The sequence below is a fragment of the Betta splendens genome, chromosome 7 (genome assembly GCF_900634795.4).
Source record: "Betta splendens chromosome 7, fBetSpl5.4, whole genome shotgun sequence".
Taxonomy (NCBI): Eukaryota; Metazoa; Chordata; class Actinopteri; order Anabantiformes; family Osphronemidae; genus Betta; species Betta splendens.
Window position 1 is genome coordinate 16,075,042 of NC_040887.2, and position 22,969 is coordinate 16,098,010.

Consider the following 22,969-nt stretch of genomic DNA (forward strand, 5'->3'; position numbering starts at 1 on the left):
TTTGTAGAGGTTTGGTTTCAAACCGTTTCTCAACCTCAAATCAGGACACCTCTCCCTAATGTTAGGATCACAACATCAGATTTAAGAAATAAATTGCCTACAGCTGTTGTGAAACATTTCTGCCTGATTCCAGCTGATCTATATTCCAGAAATGCCACAAGCAGATGTCTGTCTTCTGATGATCTAAAGCAGACCTATCTTACACCCCGAACATCAAGAAACAACAGATCTCATCATTGCTGGCAAAAGAAATATGTGCTTGCAATAGTAAAGAGTAAATTAAGCAAAAAATTGTCTAGAGCTGTTGTGAAAAATTTTCTACCTGATTCGAGTTGATCTATATTCTAGAAATGCCAAAAGCAGATGTCTGTCTTCTAATGATCTAAAGAAGACCTATCTTACAGGCCGAGCATCGACAAACAACACGGCTCATCATTGCTGGCAAAACAAATGTGCGTTTGCGAGTAGATGGCCAGTATGGGGGTTGAACCCATGGCCTTGGCGTTATTAGCACCACTCTCTAACCAGCTGAGCTAACCGGCCACGTTTGATTATATTTATGTTGCTTTTGAAACAATGAACAGTTCCTAAATGCATAAAAAAGGGTTATCCATCAAGAGTACCACAAAAGATCTACTCCCCCAGTTCACTGAGAAAGGTGCTTTTCGTGACCACATGGCCTAATGGATAAGGCGTCTGAGTTCAGATCAGAATATTAAGGGTTCAAGTCCATTCGTGGTTAGCAGTCTTATTGAACTCAACAGATGTTGATTCTCTTTGTATGAAATCACTGTCCCAGTATGTTTAATTATTCTTAGTATCATTGACTATCAGGGTGTTGCCATTATTATGAATCATTTGTTGAACAAGATTTTTGGAGAGGTTTGGTTTCAAAACCGTTTCTCAACCTCAAATCAGACACCTCTCCCTAATGTTAGGATCACAACATCAGATTTAAGCAAATAAATTGCCTGCAGCTGTTGTGAAACATTTCTGCCTGATTCCAGCTGATCTATATTCCAGAAATGCCACAAGCAGATGTCTGTCTTCTGATGATCTAAAGCAGACCTATCTTACACCCCGAACATCAAGAAACAACAGATCTCATCATTGCTGGCAAAAGAAATATGTGCTTGCAATAGTAAAGAGTAAATTAAGCAAAAAATTGTCTAGAGCTGTTGTGAAAAATTTTCTACCTGATTCGAGTTGATCTATATTCTAGAAATGCCAAAAGCAGATGTCTGTCTTCTAATGATCTAAAGAAGACCTATCTTACAGGCCGAGCATCGACAAACAACACGGCTCATCATTGCTGGCAAAACAAATGTGCGTTTGCGAGTAGATGGCCAGTATGGGGGTTGAACCCATGGCCTTGGCGTTATTAGCACCACGCTCTAACCAGCTGAGCTAACCGGCCACGTTTGATTATATTATGTTGCTTTTGAAACAATGAAACAGTTCCTAAATGCATAAAAAAAGGGTTATCCATCAAGAGTACCACAAAAGATCTACTCCCCCAGTTCACTGAGAAGGGTGCTTTTCGTGACCACATGGCCTAATGGATAAGGCGTCTGACTTCAGATCAGAATATTAAGGGTTCAAGTCCATTCGTGGTTAGCAGTCTTATTGAACTCAACAGATGTTGATTTTCTTTGTATGAAATCACTGTCCCAGTATATTCAATTATTCTTAGTATCATTGACTATCAGGGTGTTGCCATTATTATGAATCATTTGTTGGACAAGATTTTTGTAGAGATTTGGTTTCAAAACCGTTTCTCAACCTCAAATCAGACACCTCTCCCTAATGTTAGGATCACAACATCAGATTTAAGCAAATAAATTGCCTACAGCTGTTGTGAAACATTTTCTGCCTGATTCCAGCTGATCTATAATCCAGAAATGCCACAAGCAGATGTCTGTCTTCTGATGAACTAAAGCAGACCTATCTTACAGCCTGAGCACCGACAAACAACACGGCTCATCATTGCTGGCAAAACAAATGCGCACTTGCAACAGTAGATGGCCAGTATGGGGGTTGAACCCATGGCCTTGGCGTTATTAGCACGACGCTCTAACCAGCTTAGCTAACCGGCCACATTTTGATTATATATATGTTGCTTTTGAAACAATAAACAGTGCCTAAATGCATAAAAAAGGCTTATCCATCAAGAGTACCACGAAAGATCTAGTCCCCCAGTTCACTGAGAAGGGTGCCTTTCGTGGCCTAATGGATAAGGCGTCTGACTTCGGATCAGAATATTAAGGGTTCAAGTCCCTTCGTGGTTAGCAGTCTTATTGAACTCAACAGATGTTGTTTCTCTTTGTATGAAATCACTGTCCCAGTATGTTTAATAATTCTTAGTATCATTGACTATCAGGGTGTTGCCATTATTATGAATCATTTGTTGGACAAGATTTTTGTAGAGGTTTGGGTTTCAAAAACCGTTTTCTCAACCTCAAATCAGACACCTCTCCCTAATGTTAGGATCACAACATCAGATTTAAGCAAAAAATTGCCTAGAGCTGTTGTGAAACATTTTCTACCTGATTCCAGCTGATCTATATTCCAGAAATGCCACAAGCAGATGTCTGTCTTCTGATGATCTAAAGCAGACCTATCTTACAGCCCGAGCACCGACAAACAACACGGCTCATCATTGCTGGCAAAACAAATGCGCATTTGCAACAGTAGATGGCCAGTATGGAGGTTGAACCCATGGCCTTGGCGTTATTAGATTATTATTACAATAAACAGTTCCTAAATGCATAAAAAAGGCTTATCCATCAAGAGTACCACAAAAGATCTACTCCCCCAGTTCACTGAGAAGGGTGCCTTTCGTGACCACGTGGCCTAATGGATAAGGCGTCTGACTTCGGATCAGAAGGTTAAGGGTTCAAGTCCCTTCGTGGTTAGCAGTCTCATTGAACTCAACAGATGTTGTTCCTCTTTTTATGAAATCACTGTCCCAGTATGTTTAATTATTCTTAGTATCATTGACTATCAGGGTGTTGCCATTGTTATGAATCATTTGTTGGACAAGATTTTTGTAAAGGTTTGGTTTCAAAACCGTCTCTCAACCTCAAATCAGACACCTCTCCCTAATGTTAGGATCACAACATCAGATTTAAGCAAATAAATTGCCTACAGCTGTTGTGAAACATTTTCTGCCTGATTCGAGCTGATCTATATTCCAGAAATGCCACAAGCAGATGTCTGTCTTCTGATGATCTAAAGCAGACCTATCTTACACCCCGAAAATCAAGAAACAACAGATCTCATCATTGCTGGCAAAAGAAATATGTGCTTGCAATAGTAAAGAGTAAATCAAGCAAAAAATTGTCTAGAGCTGTTGTGAAAAATTTTCTACCTGATTCGAGTTGATCTATATTCTAGAAATGCCACAAGCAGATGTCTGTCTTCTGATGATCTAAAGCAGACCTATCTTACAGCCCGAGCATCGACAAACAACACGGCTCATCATTGCTGGCAAAACAAATGCGCATTTGCAACAGTCGATGGCCAGTAAGGTTGAACCCATGGCCTTGGCGTTATTAGCACCACGCTCTAACCAGCTGAGCTAACCGGCCACGTATTGATCATATATATGTTGCTTTTGAAACAATAAACAGTGCCTAAATGCATAAAAAAGGCTTATCCATCAAGAGTACCACGAAAGATATAGTCCCCCAGTTCACTGAGAAGGGTGCCTTTCGTGACCACGTGGCCTAATGGATAAGGTGTCTGACTTCGGATCAGAAGATTAAGGGTTCAAGTCCCTTCGTGGTTAGCAGTCTCATTGAACTCAACAGATGTTGTTTCTCTTTGTATGAAATCACTGTCCCAGTATGTTTAATTATTCTTAGTATCATTGACTATCAGGGTGTTGCCATTATTATGAATCATTTGTTGGACAAGATTTTTGTAGAGGTTTGGTTTCAAAACCGTTTCTCAACCTCAAATCAGACACCTCTCCCTAATGTTAGGATCACAACATCAGATTTAAGCAAATAAATTGCCTACAGCTGTTGTGAAACATTTTCTGCCTGATTCCAGCTGGTCTATATTCCAGAAATGCCACAAGCAGATGTCTGTCTTCTGATGATCTAAAGAAGACCTATCTTACAGCCCGAGCATCGACAAACAACACGGCTCATCATTGCTGGCAAAACAAATGTGCGCTTGCAACAGTAGATGGCCAGTATGGGGGTTGAACCCATGGCCTTGGCGTTATTAGCACCACGCTCTAACCAGCTGAGCTAACCGGCCACATTAGATCATACATATGTTGCTTTTAAAACAATAAAAAGTGCCTAAATGCGTAAAAAAGGCTTATCCATCAAGAGTACCACAAAAGATCTACTCCCCCAGTTCACTGAGAAGGGTGCATTTTGTGACCACGTGGCCTAATGGATAAGGCGTCTGACTTCGGATCAGAAGATTAAGGGTTCAAGTCCCTTCGTGGTTAGCAGTCTCATTGAACTCAACAGATGTTGTTTCTCTTTGTATGAAATCACTGTCCCAGTATGTTTAATTATTCTTAGTATCATTGACTATCAGGGTGTTGCCATTATTATGAATCATTTGTTGGACAAGATTTTTGTAGAGGTTTGGTTTCAAAACCGTTTCTCAACCTCAAATCAGACACCTCTCCCTAATGTTAGGATCACAACATCAGATTTAAGCAAATAAATTGCCTACAGCTGTTGTGAAACATTTTCTGCCTGATTCCAGCTGATCTATATTCCAGAAATGCCACAAGCAGATGTCTGTCTTCTGATGATCTAAAGCAGACCTATCTTACAGCCTGAGCACCGACAAACAACACGGCTCATCATTGCTGGCAAAACAAATGTGCATTTGCAACAGTAGATGGCCAGTATGGGGGTTGAACCCATGGCCTTGGCATTATTAGCACCACACTCTAACCAGCTGAGCTAACCAGCCACATTTGATAATACATATGTTGCTTTTAAAACAATAAAAAGTGCCTAAATGCATAAAAAAGGGTTATCCATCAAGAGTACCACAAAAGATCTACTCCCCCAGTTCACTGAGAAGGGTGCTTTTCGTGACCACATGGCCTAATGGATAAGGCGTCTGACTTCAGATCAGAATATTAAGGGTTCAAGTCCATTCGTGGTTAGCAGTCTTATTGAACTCAACAGATGTTGTTTCTCTTTGTATGAAATCACTGTCCCAGTATGTTCAATTATTCTTATTATCATTGACTATCAGGGTGTTGCCATTATCATGAATCATTTGTTGGACAAGATTTTTGTAGAGGTTTGGTTTCAAAACCGTTTCTCAACCTCAAATCAGACACCTCTCCCTAATGTTAGGATCACAACATCAGATTTAAGCAAATAAATTGCCTACAGCTGTTGTGAAACATTTTCTGCCTGATTCCAGCTGATCTATATTCCAGAAATGCCACAAGCAGATGTCTGTCTTCTGATGATCTAAAGGAGACCTATCTTACACCCCGAACATCAAAAAACAACAGATCTCATCATTGCTGGCAAAAGAAATATGTGCTTGCAATAGTAAAGAGTAAATTAAGCAAAAAATTGTCTAGAGCTGTTGTGAAAAATTTTCTACCTGATTCGAGTTGATCTATATTCTAGAAATGCCACAAGCAGATGTCTGTCTTCTGATGATCTAAAGAAGACCTATCTTACAGCCCGAGCATCGACAAACAACACGGCTCATCATTGCTGGCAAAACAAATGTGCGTTGCAACAGTAGATGGCCAGTATGGGGGTTGAACTCATGGCCTTGGCGTTATTAGCACCACGCTCTAACCAGCTGAGCTAACAGGCCACATATTGATCATATATATGTTGCTTTTGAAACAATAAACAGTGCCTAAATGCATAAAAAAAGCTTATCCATCAAGAGTACCACGAAAAATCTAGTCCCCCAGTTCACTGAGAAGGGTGCCTTTTGTGACCACGTGGCCTAATGGATAAGGCGTCTGACTTCGGATCAGAAGATTAAGGGTTCAAGTCCCTTCGTGGTTAGCAGTCTCATTGATCTCAACAAATGTTGTTTCTCTTTGTATGAAATCACTGTCCCAGTATGTTTAATTATTCTTAGTATCATTGACTATCAGGGTGTTGCCATTATTATGAATCATTTGTTGGACAACATTTTTGTAGAGGTTTGGAAAGATCTAGTCCCCCAGTTCACTGAGAAGGGTGCATTTCGTGACCACGTGGCCTAATGGATAAGGCGTCTGACTTCGGATCAGAAGCTAAGGGTTCAAGTCCCTTTGTGGTTAGCAGTCACATTGAACTCAACAGATGTTGTTTCTCTTTGTATGAAATCACTGTCCCAGTATGTTCAATTATTCTTAGTATCATTGACTATCAGGGTGTTGCCATTATTATGAATCATTCGTTGGACAAGATTTTTGTAGAGGTTTGGTTTCAAAACCGTTTCTCAACCTCAAATCAGACACCTCTCCCTAATGTTAGGATCACAACATCAGATTTAAGCAAATAAATTGCCTACAGCCGTTTGGTTTCAAAACCGTTTCTCAACCTCAAATCAGACAGCTCTCCCTAATGTTAGGATCACAACATCAGATTTAAGCAAATAAATTGCCTACAGCTGTTGTGAAACATTTTCTGCCTGATTCCAGCTGATCTATATTCCAGAAATGCCACAAGCAGATGTCTGTCTTCTGATGATCTAAAGCAGACCTATCTTACAGCCCGAGCACCGACAAACAACACGGCTCATCATTGCTGGCAAAACAAATGTGCGTTTGCAACAGTAGATGGCCAGTATGGGGGTTGAACCCATGGCCTTGGTTTTATTAGCACCACGCTCTAACCAGCTGGGCTAACCGGCCACGTTTTGATCATATATATGTTACTTTTGAAACAATAAACAGTGCCTAAATGCGTAAAAAAGGCTTATCCATCAAGAGTACCACAAAAGATCTACTCCCCCAGTTCACTGAGAAGGCTGCTTTTCGTGACCACGTGGCCTAATGGATAAGGCGTCTGACTTCAGATCAGAATATTAAGGGTTCAAGTCCTTTCGTGGTTAGCACTCTTATTGAACTCAACAGATGTTGTTTCTTTTTGTATGAAATCACTGTCCCAGTATGTTCAATTATTCTTAGTATCATTGACTATCAGGGTGTTGCCATTATTATGAATCATTTGTTGACAGATTTTTGTAGAGGTTTGGTTTCAAAACGTTTCTCAACCTCAATCAGACACCTCTCCCTAATGTTAGGATCACAACATCAGATTTAAGCAAATAAATTGGCCTACAGCTGTTGTGAAACATTTCTGCTGATTCCAGCTGATCTATATTCCAGAAATGCCACAAGCAGATGTCTGTCTTTCTGATGATCTAAAGGAGACCTATCTTACACACCCAACATCAAGAACAACAGATCTCATCATTGCTGGCAAAGAAATATGTGCTTGCAATAGTAAAGAGTAAATTAAGCAAAAATTGTCTAGAGCTGTTGTTGAAAAATTTTCTACCTGATTCGAGTTTATCTATATTCTAGAAATGCCACAAGCAGATGTCTGTCTTCTGATGATCTAAAGAAGACCTATCTTACAGCCCGAGCATCGACAAACAACACGGCTCATCATTGCTGGCAAAACAAATGTGCGTTTGCAACAGTAGATGGCCAGTATGGTGGTTGAACCCATGGCCTTGGCGTTATTAGCACCACGCTCTAACCAGCTGAGCTAACAGGCCACGTATTGATCATATTATGTTGCTTTTGAAACAATAAACAGTTCCTAAATGCATAAAAAGGCTTATCCATTAAGAGTACCACGAAAGATCTAGTCCCCCAGTTCACTGAGATGGACGCTTTTCGTGACCACGTGGCCTAAAAGATAAGGCGTCTGACTTCGGATCAGAAGATTAAGAGTTCAAGTCCCTTTGTGGTAGCAGTCTCATTGAACTCAACAGATGTTGTTTCTTCTTTGTATGAAATCACGTCCCATATGTTTAATTATTCTTAGTATCATTGACTATCAGGGTGTTGCCATTATTATGAATCATTTGTTGGACAAGATTTTTGTAGAGGTTTGTTTCAAAACCGTTTCTCAACCTCAAATCAGACCCCTCTCCCTAATGTTAGGATCACAACATCAGATTTAAGCAATAAATTGCCTACATGTTGTGAAACATTTTCTGCCTGATTCCAGCTGATCTATATTCCAGAAATGCCACAAGCAGATGTCTGTCTTCTGATGATCTAAAGCAGACCTATCTTACAGCCCGAGCACCGACAACAACACGGCTCATCATTGCTGGCAAAACAAATGTGCGTTTGCAACAGTAGATGGCCAGTATGGGGGTTGAACCCATGGCCTTGGTTTTATTAGCACCACGCTCTAACCAGCTGGGCTAACCGGCCACGTATTGATCATATATATGTTGACTTTTGAAACAATAAACAGTGCCTAAATGCATAAAAAGGCTTATCCATCAAGAGTACCACGAAAGATCTAGTCCCCCAGTTCACTGAGAATGGGGCTTTCGTGACCACGTGGCCTAAATGATAAGGCGTCTGACTTCGGATCAGAAGATTAAGAGGTTCAAGTCCTTCGTGGTTAGCAGTCTCATTGAACTCAACAAGATGTTGTTTCTCTTTGTATGAAATCACTGTCCCAGTATGTTTAATTATTCTTAGTATCATTGACTATCAGGTGTGTTGCCATTATTATGAATCATTTGTTGGAACAAGATTTTTGTAGAGGTTTGGTTTCAAAACCGTTTCTCAACCTCAAATCAGACACCTCTCCCTAATGTTAGGATCACAACATCAGATTTAAGCAAATAAAATTGCCTATAGCTGTTGTGAAACATTTTCTAGCCTGATTCCAGCTGATCTATATTCCAGAAATGCCACAAGCAGATGTCTGTCTTCTGATGATCTAAAGCAGACCTATCTTACATCCCGAACATCAAGAAACAACAGATCTCATCATTGCTGGCAAAAGAAATATGTGCTTGCAATAGTAAAGAGTAAATTAAGCAAAAAATTGTCTAGAGCTGTTGTGAAAAATTGTCTACCTGATTCGAGTTGATCTATATTCTAGAAATGCCAAAAGCAGATGTCTGTCTTCTAATGATCTAAGAGACCTATCTTACAGCCCGAGCATCGACAAACAACACGGCTCATCATTGCTTGGCAAAACAAATGTGCGTTTGCAAGAGTAGATGGCCAGTATGGGGGGTTGAACCATGGCCTTGGCGTTATTAGCACCACGCTCTAACCAGCTGAGCTAACCGGCCACGTTTGATTATATTTATGTTGCTTTGAAACAATGAACAGTTCCTAAATGCATAAAAAAGGGTTATCCATCAAGAGTACCACGAAAGATCTACTCCCCCAGTTCACTGAGAAGGGTGCTTTTCGTGACCACATGGCCTAATGGATAAGGCGTCTGACTTCAGATCAGAATATTAAGGGTTCAAGTCCATTCGTGGTTAGCAGTCTATTGAACTCAACAGATGTTGATTTCTCTTTGTATGAAATCACTGTCCCAGTATATTTAAATTATTCTTAGTATCATTGACTATCAGGGTGTTTGCCATTATTATGAATCATTTGTTGGACAAGATTTTTGTAGAGGTTTGGTTTCAAAACCGTTTCTCAACCTCAAATCAGACACCTCTCCCTAATGTTAGGATCACAACATCAGATTTAAGCAAATAAATGCCTACAGCTGTTCGTGAAACATTTTCTGCCTGATTCCAGCTGATCTATATTCCAGAAATGCCACAAGCAGATGTCTGTCTTCTGATGATCTAAAGCAGACCTATCTTAACAGCCTGAGCACCGACAAACAACACGGCTCATCATTGCTGGCAAAACAAATGTGCATTTGCAACAGTAGATGGCCAGTATGGGGGTTGAACCCATGGACTTGGCGTTATTAGCACCACGCTCTAACCAGCTGAGCTAACCGGCCACGATTTGATCATATATATGTTGCTTTTTGAAACAATAAACAGTTCCTAAATGCATAAAAAAGGCTTATCCATCAAGAGTACCACGAAAGATCTAGTCCCCCAGTTCACTGAGAAGGTGTGCCTTTGGTGACCACGTGGCCTAATGGATAAGGCGTGCTGACTTCGGATCAGAAGATTAAGGGTTCAAGTCCCTTAGTGGTTAGCAGTCTCATTGAACTCAACAGATGTTGTTTTCTCTTTGTATGAAATCACTGGTCCCAGTATTTTAATTATTGTTATGTATCATTGACTATCAGGGTGTTGCCATTATTATGAATCATTTGTTGGACAAGATTTTTGTAGAGGTTTTGTTTCAAAACCGTTTCTTCAACCTCAAATCAGACCACCTCTCCCTAATGTTAGGATACACAACATCAGATTTAAGCAAATAAATTGCCTACAGCTGTTGTGAAACATTTTCTGCCTGATTCCAGCTTGATCTATATTCCAGAAAATGCCACAAGCAGATGTCTGTCTTCTGATGATCTAAAGCAGACCTATCTTAACAGCCCGAGCACCGACAAACAACACGGCTCATCATTGCTGGCAAACAACAAAATTGCGCATTTGCAACAGTAGATGGCCAGTATGGGGGTTGAACCCATGGCCTTGGCGTTATTAGCACCACACTCTAACCAGCTGAGCAACCGGCCACATTTGATCATACATATGTTGCTTTTAAAACAATAAAAAGTGCCTAAATGCATAAAAAAGGCTTATCCATCAAGAGTACCACAAAAGATCTACTCCCCCGTTCACTGAGAAGGGTGCTTTCGTGACACGTGGCCTAATATGGATAAGGCGTCTGACTTCGGATCAGAAGATTAAGGGTTCAAGTCCCTTCGTGGTAGCAGTCTTATTGAACTCAACAATGTTGTTTCTCTTTGTATGAAATCACTGTCCCAGTATGTTCAATTATTCTTAGTATCATTGACTATCAGGGTTTTGCATTATTATGAATCATTTGTTGGACAAGATTTTTGTAGAGGTTTGGTTTTTCAAAACCGTTTCTCAACCTCAAATCAGACACCTCTCCATAATGTTAGGATCACAACATCAGATTTAAGCAAATAAAATTGCCTAAAGCTGTTGTGATGAACATTTTCTGCCTGATTCCAGCTGATCTATATTCCAGAAATGCCACAAGCAGATGTCTGTCTTCTGATGATCTAAAGAGACCTATCTTACACCCCGAACTCAAAAAACAACAGATCTCATCATTGCTGGCAAAAGAATATGTGCTTGCAATGGTAAAGAGTAAATTAAGCAAAAAATTGTCTAGAGCTGTTGTGAAAAATTGTCTCAACTGATTCGAGTTGATCTATATTCTAGAAATGCCACAAGCAGATGTCTGTCTTCTGATGATCTAAAGAAGACCTATCTTACAGCCCGAGCATCGACAAACAGCACGGCTCATCATTGCTGGCAAAACAAATGTGCGTTTGCAACAGTAGATGGCCAGTATGGGGGTTGAACCCATGGCCTTGGCGTTATTAGCACCACGCTCTAACCAGCTGAGCTAACAGGCCACGTATTGATCATATATATTTTGCCTTTGAAACAATAAACAGTGCCTAAATGCATAAAAAAGGGTTATCCATCAAGAGTACCACAAAAGATCTACTCCCCCAGTTCACTGAGAAGGGTGCTTTTTGTGACCACATGGCCTAATGGATAAGGCGTCTGACTTCAGATCAGAATATTAAGGGTTCAAGTCCATTCGTGGTTAGCAGTCTCATTGGACTCAACAGATGTTGTTTCTCTTTGTATGAAATCACTGTCCCAGTATGTTTAATTATTCTTAGTATCATTGACTATCAGGGTGTTGCCATTATTATGAATCATTTGTTGAACAAGATTTTTGTAGAGGTTTGGTTTCAAAACCGTTTCTCAACCTCAAATCAGACACCTCTCCCTAATGTTAGGATCACAACATCAGATTTAAGCAAATAAATTGCCTACAGCTGTTGTGAAACATTTTCTGCCTGATTCCAGCTGATCTATATCCAGAAATGCCACAAGCAGATGTCTGTCTTCTGATGATCTAAAGCAGACCTATCTTACACCCCGAACATCAAGAAGCAACAGATCTCATCATTGCTGGCAAAAGAAATATGTGCTTGCAATAGTAAAGAGTAAATTAAGCAAAAAACTGTCTAGAGCTGTTGTGAAAAATTTTCTACCTGAATCGAGTTGATCTATATTCTAGAAATGCCAAAAGCAGATGTCTGTCTTCTAATTATCTAAAGAAGACCTATCTTACAGCACGAGCATCGACAAACAACACGGCTCATCATTGCTGGCAAAACAAATGTGCGTTTGCAACAGTAGATGGCCAGTATGGGGGTTGAACCCATGGCCTTGGCGTTATTAGCACCACGCTCTAACCAGCTGAGCTAACAGGCCACGTATTGATCATATATATGTTGCTTTTGAAACAATAAACAGTGCCTAAATGCATAAAAAAGGCTTATCCATCAAGAGTACCACGAAAGATCTAGTCCCCCAGTTCACTGAGAAGGGTGCCTTTCGTGACCACGTGGCCTAATGGATAAGGCGTCTGACTTCGGATCAGAAGATTAACGGTTCAAGTCCCTTCGTGGTTAGCAGTCTCATTGAACTCAACAGATGTTGTTTCTCTTTGTATGAAATCACTGTCCCAGTATGTTCAATTATTCTTAGTATCATTGACTATCAGGGTTGTGCCATTATTATGAATCATTTGTTGGACAAGATTTTTGTAGAGGTTTGGGTTTCAAAACCGTTCTCAACCTCAAATCAGACACCTCTCCATAATGTTAGGATCACAACATCAGATTTAAGAAAATAAATTGCCTACAGCTGTTGTGAAACATTTTCTGCCTGATTCCAGCTGATCTATATTCCAGAAATGCCACAAGCAGATGTCTGTCTTCTGATGATCTAAAGGAGACCTATCTTACACCCCGAACATCAAAAAACAACAGATCTCATCATTGCTGGCAAAAGAAATATGTGCTTGCAATGGTAAAGAGTAAATTAAGCAAAAAATTGTCTAGAGCTGTTGTGAAAAATTTTGTCTACCTGATTCGAGTTGATCTATATTCTAGAATGCCACAAGCAGATGTCTGTCTTCTGAGGATCTAAAGAAGACCTATCTTACAGGCCCGAGCATCGACAAACAGCACGCTCTCATTGCTGGCAAAACAAATTGCGTTTGCAACAGTAGATGGCCAGTATGGGGTTGGAACCCATGGGCCTTGGCGTTATTAGCACCACACTCTAACCAGCTGAGCTAACAGGCCACGTATTGATCATATATATGTTTGCTTTGAAACAATAAACAGTGCCTAAATGCTAAAAAAGGCTTATCCATCAAGAGTACACGAAAATCTAGTCCCCACAGTTCACTGAGAAGGGTGGCCTTTTCGTGACCACAGTGGCCTAATGGATAAGGCGTCTGATTTCGGATCAGAAGATTAAGGTTCAAGTCCCTTCGTGGTTAGCAGTCTCATTGAACTCAACAGATGTTGTATTCTCTTTGTATGAAATCACTGTCCCAGTATGTTTAATTATTCTTAGTATCATTGACTATCAGGGTGTTGCCATATTATAAATCATTTGTTGAACAAGATTTTTGTAGAGGTTTGGTTTCAAAACCGTTTCTCAACCTCAAATCAGACACCTCTCCCTAATGTTAGGATCACAACATCAGATTTAAGCAAATAAATTGCCTACAGCTGTTGTGAAACATTTTCTGCCTGATTCCAGCCTGATCTATAATCCAGAAATGCCAAAAGCAGATGTCTGTCTTCTGATGATCCTAAAGCAGACCTATCTTACAGCCTGAGCACCGACAAACAACACGGCTCATCATTGCTGGCAAACAAATGCTCACTTGCAACAGTAGATGGCCAGTATGGGGGTTGAACCCATGGCCTTGGCGTTATTAGCACCACGCTCTAACCAGCTGAGCTAACCGCCACATTATTGATTATATATATGTTGCTTTTGAAACAATAAACAGTTCCTAAATGCATAAAAAAGGCTTATCCATCAAGAGTACCACGAAAGATCTAGTCCCCCAGTTCACTGAGAAGGGTGGCCTTTTGTGACCACGTGGACTAATGGATAAGGCGTGCTGACTTCGGATCAGAAGATTAAGGGTTCAAGTCCCTTCGTGGTTAGCAGTCTCATTGACTCAACAGATGTTGTTTCTCTTTGTATAATCACTGTCCCAGTATGTATAATTATTCTTAGTATCATTGACTATCAGGGTGTTGCCATTATTATGAATCATTTGTTGGACAAGATTGTTTGTAGAGGTTTGGTTTCAAAACCGTTTCTCACCTCAAATCAGACACCTCTCCCTAATGTTAGGATCACAACATCAGATTTAAGCAATAAATTGCCTACAGCTGTTGTGAAACATTTTCCTGCCTGATTCCAGCTGATCTATATTCCATAAATGCCACAATGCAGATGTCTGTCTTCTGATGATCTAAAGCAGACCTATCTTACAGCCTGAGCACCGACAAACAACACGGCTCATCATTGCTGGCAAACAAATTGCATTAGCAACAGTAGATGGCCAGTATGGGGGTGAACCCATGGCCTTATTCGCACCACAGTCTAACCAGCTGAGCTAACCGGCCCAAATTTGATCATACATATGTTGCTTATTAAAACAATAAAAGTGCCTAAATGCATAAAAAGGCTTATCCATCAAGAGTACCACGAAAGATCTAGTCCCCCAGTTCACTGAGAAGGTGCTTTTGTGACCACGTGGCCAATGGATAAGGCATCTGACTTCGGATTAGAAGAATAGGGTTCAAGTCCCTTCGCCAGTTAGCAGTCTTATTGAACTCAACAGATTGTTGTTTCTCTTTGTATGAAATCACTGTCCCAGTAATGTTCAATTATTCTTAGTATCATTGACTATCAGGGTGGTTGCCATTATTATGACATCATTTGTTGGACAAGATTTTTGTAGAGGTTTGGTTTCAAAACCGTTTTCTCAACCTCAATCAGACACCTCTCCCTAATGTTAGGATCACAACATCAGATTTAAGCATAATAAATTACCTACAGCTATTGTGAAACATTTCGCCTGATTCCAGCTGATCTATGTTCCAGAAAATGCCAACAAGCAGATGTCTGTCTTCTGATGATCTAAAAGCAGACCTCATCTTACAGCCCTGAGCACCGACAAACAACACGGCTTCAATCATTGCTGGCAAAACAAATGTGCATTAGCAACAGTAGATGGCCAGTATGGGGGTTGAACCCATGGCCTTATTAGCACCACGCTCTAAACCGCTGAGCTAACCGGCCACATTTTGATCAACATATTGCTTTTAAAACAATAAAAAGTGCCTAAATGCATAAAAAAGGCTTATCCATCAAGAGTACCACGAAAGATCTAGTCCCCCAGTTCACTGAGAAGGGTGCTTTTGTGACCACGTGGCCAAAATGGTTAAGGCATCTGACTTCGGATTTAGAAGAATAAGGGTTCAAGTCCCCTTCGCAGTTAGCAGTCTTATTGAACTCAACAGATGTTGTTCTCTTTGTATGAAATCACTGTCCCAGTATGTTCAATTATTCTTAGTATCATTGACTATCAGGGTGTGCCATTATTATGAACTCATTTGTTGGAGCAAGATTTTTGTAGAGGTTTGGTTTCAAAACCGTTTCTCAACCTCAAATCAGACACCTCTCCCTAATGTTAGGATCACAACATCAGATTTAAGCAAATAAATTACCTACAGCTATTGTGAAACATTTTCTCGCCTGAATCCAGCTGATCAATGTTCCAGAAATGCCACAAGCAGATGTCTGTCTTCTGATGATCTAAAGCAGACCTATCTCACACCCCGCGCATTGACAAACAACACAGCTCATCATTGCTGGCAAAACAAATATGCTTGTAATAGTCGAAGGCTAGTATGGGGGTTGAACCCATGGCCTTGGTTTTATTAGCACCATGCTCTAACCAGCTGAGCTAACCGGCCAGATTTAGATCATATATATGTTGCTTTTTGAACAAGAACGAGTTCCTAAATGCATAAAAAGGCTTATCCATCAAGAGTACCACGAAAGATCTAGTCCCCCAGTTCACTTGAGAATGGGCCTTTTGTGACCACGTGGCCTAATGGATAAGGCGTCTGACTTCGATCAGAAGATTAAGGGTTCAAGTCCCTTCGTGGTTTAGCAGTCTCATTGAACTCAACAGACGTTGTTTCTTTGTATGAAATCACTGTCCAGTATGTTTAATTATTGTTAGTATCATTGACTATCATGGGTGTTGCATTATTATTGCATCATTTGTTGGACAACGATTTTTGTAGAGGTTTGGTTTCAAAACCGTTTCTCAACCTCAAATCAGACACCACCTCTCCCTAAGGTTAGGATTACAACATCAGATTAGAGCAAATAAATTGCCTACCAGCTGTTGTGAAACATTTTCTGCCTGATTCCTAGCTGATCTATATTCCAGAAATGCCACAAGCAGATGTCTGTCTTCTGATGATCTAAAGAAGACCTATCTTACAGCACGAGCATCGACAAACAACACGGCTCATCATTGCTGGCAAAACAAATGCGCATTTGCAACAGTAGATGGCCAGTATGGGGGTTGAACCCATGGACTTGGCGTTATTAGCACCACAGTCTAACCAGCTGAGCTAACTCGGCCACATTTGATCATACATATGTTGCTTTTAAAACAATTAAAAAGTGCCCTAAATGCATAAAAAGGGTTATCCATCAAGAGTACCACAAAGATCTACTCCCCCAGTTCACTGAGAAGGGTGCTTTTCGTGACCACATGGCCTAATGGATAAGGCGTCTGACTGTCAGATCAGAATATTAAGGGTTACAAGTCCATTCGTGGTTAGCAGTCTTATTGAACTCAACAGATGTTGATTCTCTTTGTATGAAATCACTGTCCCAGTATATTCAATTATTCTTAGTATCATTGACTATCAGGGATTTGCCATTATTATGAATCATTTGTTGGACAAGATTTTTGTAGAGGTTTGGTTTCAAAACAGTTTCTTCAACATCAAATCAGACACCTCTCCCTAATGTTAGGATCACAACATCAGATTTAAGCAAATAAATTGCCTACAGCGTGTTGTGAAACATTTTCTGCCTGATTCCAGCTGATCTATATTCCAGAAATGCCACAGCAGATGTCTGTCTTCTGATGATCTAAAGCAGACCTATCTTACAGCCTGAGCACCGACAAACACCACGGCTCATCATTGCTGGCAAAACAAATGCGCATTTGCAACAGTAGATGGCCAGTATGGGGTTGAACCCATAGCCTTGGCGTTATTAGCACCACACTCTAACCAGCTGAGCTAACCGGCCACATTGATCATACATATGTTGCTTTTTAAAACAATAAAAAGTGCCTAAATGCATAAAAAAGGCTTATCCATCAAGAGTACCACGAAAGATCTAGTCCCCCAGTTCACTGAGAAGGGTGCCTTTGGTGACCACGTGGCCAAATGGATAAGGCGTCTGACTTCGGATCAGAAGATTAAGGGTTCAAGTCCCTTCGTGGTTAGCAGTCTCATTGAACTCAACAGATGTTGTTTCTCTCTTGTATGAAATCACTGTCCCCAGTATGTTCAATTATTCTTAGTATCATTGACTATCAGGGTTTTGCCATTATTATGAATCATTTGTTGGACAAGATTTTTGTAGAGGTTTGGTTCAAAACCGTTTCTCAACCTCAAATCAGACACCTCTCCATAATGTTAGGATCACAACATCAGATTTAAGAAAATAAATTGCCTACAGCTGTTGTGAAACATTTTTCTGCCCTGATTCCAGCTGATCTATATTCCAGAAATGCAACAAGCAGATGTCTGTCTTCTGATGATCTAAAGGAGACCTATCTTACACCCCGAACATCAAAAAACAACAGATCTCATCATTGCTGGCAAAAGAAATATGAGCTTGCAATGGTAAAGAGTAAATTAAGCAAATAAATTGCCTACAGCTGTTGTGAATACCCTTTTCTGCCTGATTCCAGCTGATCTATATTCCAGAAATGCCCAAGCAGATGTCTGTCTTCTGATGATCTAAAGCAGACTATCTTACAGCCTGAGCACCGACAAACACCACGGCCATCATCATTGCTGGCAAAACAAATCGCATTTGCAACAGTAGATGGGCCAGTATGGGGGTTGAACCCTCATAGCCTTGGCGTTATTAGCACCACACTCTAACCAGCTGAGCGCTAACCGGCCACATTTGATCATACATATGTTGCTTTTAAAACAATAAAAAGTGCCTAAATGCATAAAAAAGGCTTATCCATCAAGAGTACCACGAAAGATCTAGTCCCCCAGTTCACTGAGAAGGGTGCCTTTGGTGACCACGTGGCCAAATGGATAAGGCGTCTGACTTCGGATCAGAAGATTAAGGGTTCAAGTCCCTTCGTGGTTAGCAGTCTCATTGAACTCAACAGATGTTGTTTCTCTTTGTATGAAATCACTGTCCCATTATGTTCAATTATTCTTAGTATCATTGACTATCAGGGTTTTGCCATTGTTATGAATCATTGTTGAGACAAGATTTTTTGTAGAGAGTTGGTTTCAAAACCGTTTCTCAACCTCAAATCAGACACCTCTCCCTAATGTTAGGATCACAACATCAGATTTAAGCAAATAAATTGCCTACAGCTGTTGTGAAACATTTTCTGCCTGATTCCAGCTGATCTATATTCCAGAAATGCCACAAGCAGATGTCTGTCTTCTGATGATCTAAAGGAGACCTATCTTACACCCCGAACATCAAAAAACAACAGATCTCATCATTGCTGGCAAAAGAAATATGTGCTTGCAATGGTAAAGAGTAAATTAAGCAAAAAATTGTCTAGAGCTGTTGTGAAAAATTGTCTACCTGATTCGAGTTGATCTATATTCTAGAAATGCCACAAGCAGATGTCTGTCTTCTAATGATCTAAAGAAGACCTATCTTACAGCCCGAGCATCGACAAACAACACGGCTCATCATTGCTGGCAAAACAAATGTGCGTTTGCAACAGTAGATGGCCAATATGGGGGTTGAACCCATGGCCTTGGCGTTATTAGCACCACGCTCTAACCAGCTGAGCTAACAGGACACGTATTGATCATATATGTTGCTTTTGAAACAATAAACAGTGCCTAAATGCATAAAAAAGGCTTATCCATCAAGAGTACCACGAAAGATCTAGTCCCCCAGTTCACTGAGAAGGGTGCCTTTCGTGACCACGTGGCCTAATGGATAAGGCGTCTGACTTCGGATCAGAAGATTAAGGGTTCAAGTCCCTTCGTGGTTAGCAGTCTCATTGAACTCAACAGATGTTGTTTCTCTTTGTATGAAATCACTGTCCCAGTATGTTTAATTATTCTTAGTATCATTGACTATCAGGGTGTTGCCATTATTATGAATCATTTGTTGAACAAGATTTTTGTAGAGGTTTGGTTTCAAAACCGTTTCTCAACCTCAAATCAGACACCTCTCCCTAATGTTAGGATCACAACATCAGATTTAAGCAAATAAATTGCCTACAGCTGTTGTGAAACATTTCTGCCTGATTCCAGCTGATCTATATTCCAGAAATGCCACAAGCAGATGTCTGTCTTCTGATGATCTAAAGCAGACCTATCTTACACCCCGAACATCAACAAACAACAGATCTCATCATTGCTGGCAAAAGAAATATGTGCTTGCAATAGTAAAGAGTAAATTAAGCAAAAAATTGTCTAGAGCTGTTGTGAAAAATTTTCTACCTGATTCGAGTTGATCTATATTCTAGAAATGCCAAAAGCAGATGTCTGTCTTCTAATGATCTAAAGCAGACCTATCTTACAGCCTGAGCACCGACAAACAACACGGCTCATCATTGCTGGCAAAACAAATGTGCATTTGCAACATTAGATGGCCAGTATGGGGGTTGAACCCATGGCCTTGGCGTTATTAGCACCACACTCTAACCAGCTGAGCTAACCGGCCACATTTGATCATACATATGTTGCTTTTAAAACAATAAAAAGTGCCTAAATGCATAAAAAAGGCTTATCCATCAAGAGTACCACAAAAGATCTACTCCCCCAGTTCACTGAGAAGGGTGCTTTTCGTGACCACATGGCCTAATAGGATAAGGCGTCTGACTTCAGATCAGAATATTAAGGGTTCAAGTCCATTCGTGGTTAGCAGTCTTATTGAACTCAACAGATGTTGATTCTCTTTGTATGAAATCACTGTCCCAGTATATTCAATTATTCTTAGTATCATTGACTATCAGGGATTTGCCATTATTATGAATCATTTGTTGGACAAGATTTTTTGTAGAGGTTTGGTTTCAAAACCGTTTCTCAACCTCAATCAGACACCTCTCCCTAATGTTAGGATCACAACATCAGATTTAAGCAAATAAATTGCCTACAGCTGTTGTGAAACATTTTCTGCCTGATTCCAGCTGATCTATATTCCAGAAATGCCACAAGCAGATGTCTGTCTTCTGATGATCTAAAGCAGACCTATCTTACAGCCTGAGCACCGACAACACCACGGCTCATCATTGCTGGCAAACAAATGCGCATTTGCAACAGTAGATGGCCAGTATGGGGGTTGAACCATGGCCTTGGCGTTATTAGAATCACGCTCTAACCAGCTGAGCTAACAGGACACGTATTGATCATATATATGTTGCTTTTGAAACAATAAACAGTGCCTAAATGCATAAAAAGGCTTATCCATCAAGAGTACCACGAAAGATCTAGTCCCCCAGTTCACTTGAGAAGGGTGCCTTCGTGACCACGTGGCCTAATGGATAAGGCGTCAGACTTCGGATCAGAAGATAAGGGTTCAAGTCCCTTCGTGGTTAGCAGTCTCATGAACTCAACAGATGTTGTTTCTCTTTTGTGTGAATCACTGTCCCAGTATGTTTAATTATCTTAGTATCATTGACCTATCAGGGTGTTGCCATTATTATGAATCATTTGTTGAACAAGATTTTTGTAGAGGTTTGGTTTTCAAAAACCGTTTCTCAACCTCAAATCAGGACACCTCTCCCTAATGTTAGGATCACAACATCAGATTTAAGCAAATAAATTGCCTACAGCTGTTGTGAAACATTTTCTGCCTGATTCCAGCTGATCTATATTCCAGAAATGCCACAAGCAGATGTCTGTCTTCTGATGATCTAAAGGCAGACCTATCTTACACCCCGAACATCAAAAACAACAGATCTCATCATTGCTGGCAAAAGAAATATGTGCTTGCAATGGTAAAGAGTAAATTAAGCAAAAAATTGTCTAGAGCTGTTGTGAAAATTGTCTACCTGATTCGAGTTGATCTATATTCTAGAAATGCCAAAGCAGATGTCTGTCTTCTAATGATCTAAAGAGACCTATCTTACAGGCCGAGCATCGACAAACAACACGGCTCATCATTGCTGGCAAAACAAATGTGCGTTTGCGAGTAGATGGCCAGTATGGGGGTTGAACCCATGGCCTTGGCGTTATTAGCACCACTCTCTAACCAGCTGAGCTAACCGGCCACGTTGATTATATTTATGTTGCTTTTGAAACAATGAACAGTTCCTAAATGCATAAAAAAGGGTTATCCATCAAGAGTACCACAAAAGATCTACTCCCCCAGTTCACTGAGAAAGGTGCTTTTCGTGACCACATGGCCTAATGGATAAGGCGTCTGAGTTCAGATCAGAATATTAAGGGTTCAAGTCCATTCGTGGTTAGCAGTCTTATTGAACTCAACAGATGTTGATTTTCTTTGTATGAAATCACTGTCCCAGTATATTCAATTATTCTTAGTATCATTGACTATCAGGGTGTTGCCATTATTATGAATCATTTGTTGGACAAGATTTTTGTAGAGATTTGGTTTCAAAACCGTTTCTCAACCTCAAATCAGACACCTCTCCCTAATGTTAGGATCACAACATCAGATTTAAGCAAATAAATTGCCTACAGCTGTTGTGAAACATTTCTGCCCGATTCCAGCTGATCTATATTCCAGAAATGCCACAAGCAGATGTCTGTCTTCTGATGATCTAAAGGAGACCTATCTTACACCCCGAACATCAAAAAACAACAGATCTCATCATTGCTGGCAAAAGAAATATGTGCTTGCAATGGTAAAGAGTAAATTAAGCAAAAAATTGTCTAGAGCTGTTGTGAAAAATTGTCTACCTGATTCGAGTTGATCTATATTCTAGAAATGCCACAAGCAGATGTCTGTCTTCTGATGATCTAAAGAAGACCTATCTTACAGCCCGAGCATCGACAAACAACACGGCTCATCATTGCTGGCAAAACAAATGTGCGTTTGCAACAGTAGATGGCCAGTATGGGGGTTGAACCCATGGCCTTGGCGTTATTAGCACCACGCTCTAACCATCTGAGCTAACCGGACACGTATTGATCATATATATGTTGCTTTTAAAACAATGAAAAGTGCCTAAATGCATAAAAAAGGGTTATCCATCAAGAGTACCACAAAAGATCTACTCCCCCAGTTCACTGAGAAGGGTGCTTTTCGTGACCACATGGCCTAATGGATAAGGCGTCTGACTTCAGATCAGAATATTAAGGGTTCAAGTCCATTCGTGGTTAGCAGTCTTATTGAACTCAACAGATGTTTATTCTCTTTGTATGAAATCACTGTCCCAGTATTCAATTATTCTTAGTATCATTGACTATCAGGGTTTGCCATTATTATGAATCATTTGTTGGACAAGATTTTTGTAGAGGTTTGGTTTCAAAACCGTTTCTCAACCTCAAATCAGACACCTCTCCCCTAATGTTAGGATCACAACATCAGATTTAAGCAAATAAATTGCCTACAGCTGTTGTGAAACATTTTCTGGCCTGATCCAGCTGATCTATATTCCAGAAATGCCACAAGCAGATGTCTGTCTTTGATGATCTAAAGCAGACCTATCTTACAGCCTGAGCACCGACAA

At 40.3% G+C, this 22,969-nt stretch overlaps 1 protein-coding gene and 14 non-coding genes across 15 annotated transcripts in view; 9 read left to right on the forward strand and 6 right to left on the reverse strand.

Annotated features, from left to right (window-relative positions):
• LOC114858575 (acid-sensing ion channel 1A-like) overlaps positions 1–22,969 on the reverse strand; it is a 196,032-nt gene that overhangs the window by 80,551 nt on the left and 92,512 nt on the right. The gene's annotated exons all lie outside the window — the stretch shown is intronic.
• trnai-aau (transfer RNA isoleucine (anticodon AAU)) lies at positions 1,344–1,417 on the reverse strand. The gene has a single exon. It is a non-coding gene; the product is annotated as a tRNA-Ile (tRNA).
• On the forward strand, positions 2,843–2,915 carry trnar-ucg (transfer RNA arginine (anticodon UCG)). The gene has a single exon. It is a non-coding gene; the product is annotated as a tRNA-Arg (tRNA).
• On the forward strand, positions 3,718–3,790 carry trnar-ucg (transfer RNA arginine (anticodon UCG)). The gene has a single exon. It is a non-coding gene; the product is annotated as a tRNA-Arg (tRNA).
• trnai-aau (transfer RNA isoleucine (anticodon AAU)) lies at positions 4,196–4,269 on the reverse strand. The gene has a single exon. It is a non-coding gene; the product is annotated as a tRNA-Ile (tRNA).
• On the forward strand, positions 4,396–4,468 carry trnar-ucg (transfer RNA arginine (anticodon UCG)). The gene has a single exon. It is a non-coding gene; the product is annotated as a tRNA-Arg (tRNA).
• On the forward strand, positions 5,951–6,023 carry trnar-ucg (transfer RNA arginine (anticodon UCG)). The gene has a single exon. It is a non-coding gene; the product is annotated as a tRNA-Arg (tRNA).
• trnar-ucg (transfer RNA arginine (anticodon UCG)) lies at positions 6,212–6,283 on the forward strand. The gene has a single exon. It is a non-coding gene; the product is annotated as a tRNA-Arg (tRNA).
• trnai-aau (transfer RNA isoleucine (anticodon AAU)) lies at positions 11,458–11,531 on the reverse strand. Its single transcript has one exon. It is a non-coding gene; the product is annotated as a tRNA-Ile (tRNA).
• On the reverse strand, positions 12,335–12,408 carry trnai-aau (transfer RNA isoleucine (anticodon AAU)). The gene has a single exon. It is a non-coding gene; the product is annotated as a tRNA-Ile (tRNA).
• On the forward strand, positions 17,482–17,554 carry trnar-ucg (transfer RNA arginine (anticodon UCG)). Its single transcript has one exon. It is a non-coding gene; the product is annotated as a tRNA-Arg (tRNA).
• trnar-ucg (transfer RNA arginine (anticodon UCG)) lies at positions 18,369–18,441 on the forward strand. Its single transcript has one exon. It is a non-coding gene; the product is annotated as a tRNA-Arg (tRNA).
• Positions 19,246–19,318, forward strand: trnar-ucg (transfer RNA arginine (anticodon UCG)). Its single transcript has one exon. It is a non-coding gene; the product is annotated as a tRNA-Arg (tRNA).
• trnai-aau (transfer RNA isoleucine (anticodon AAU)) lies at positions 19,922–19,995 on the reverse strand. Its single transcript has one exon. It is a non-coding gene; the product is annotated as a tRNA-Ile (tRNA).
• On the forward strand, positions 20,798–20,869 carry trnar-ucg (transfer RNA arginine (anticodon UCG)). Its single transcript has one exon. It is a non-coding gene; the product is annotated as a tRNA-Arg (tRNA).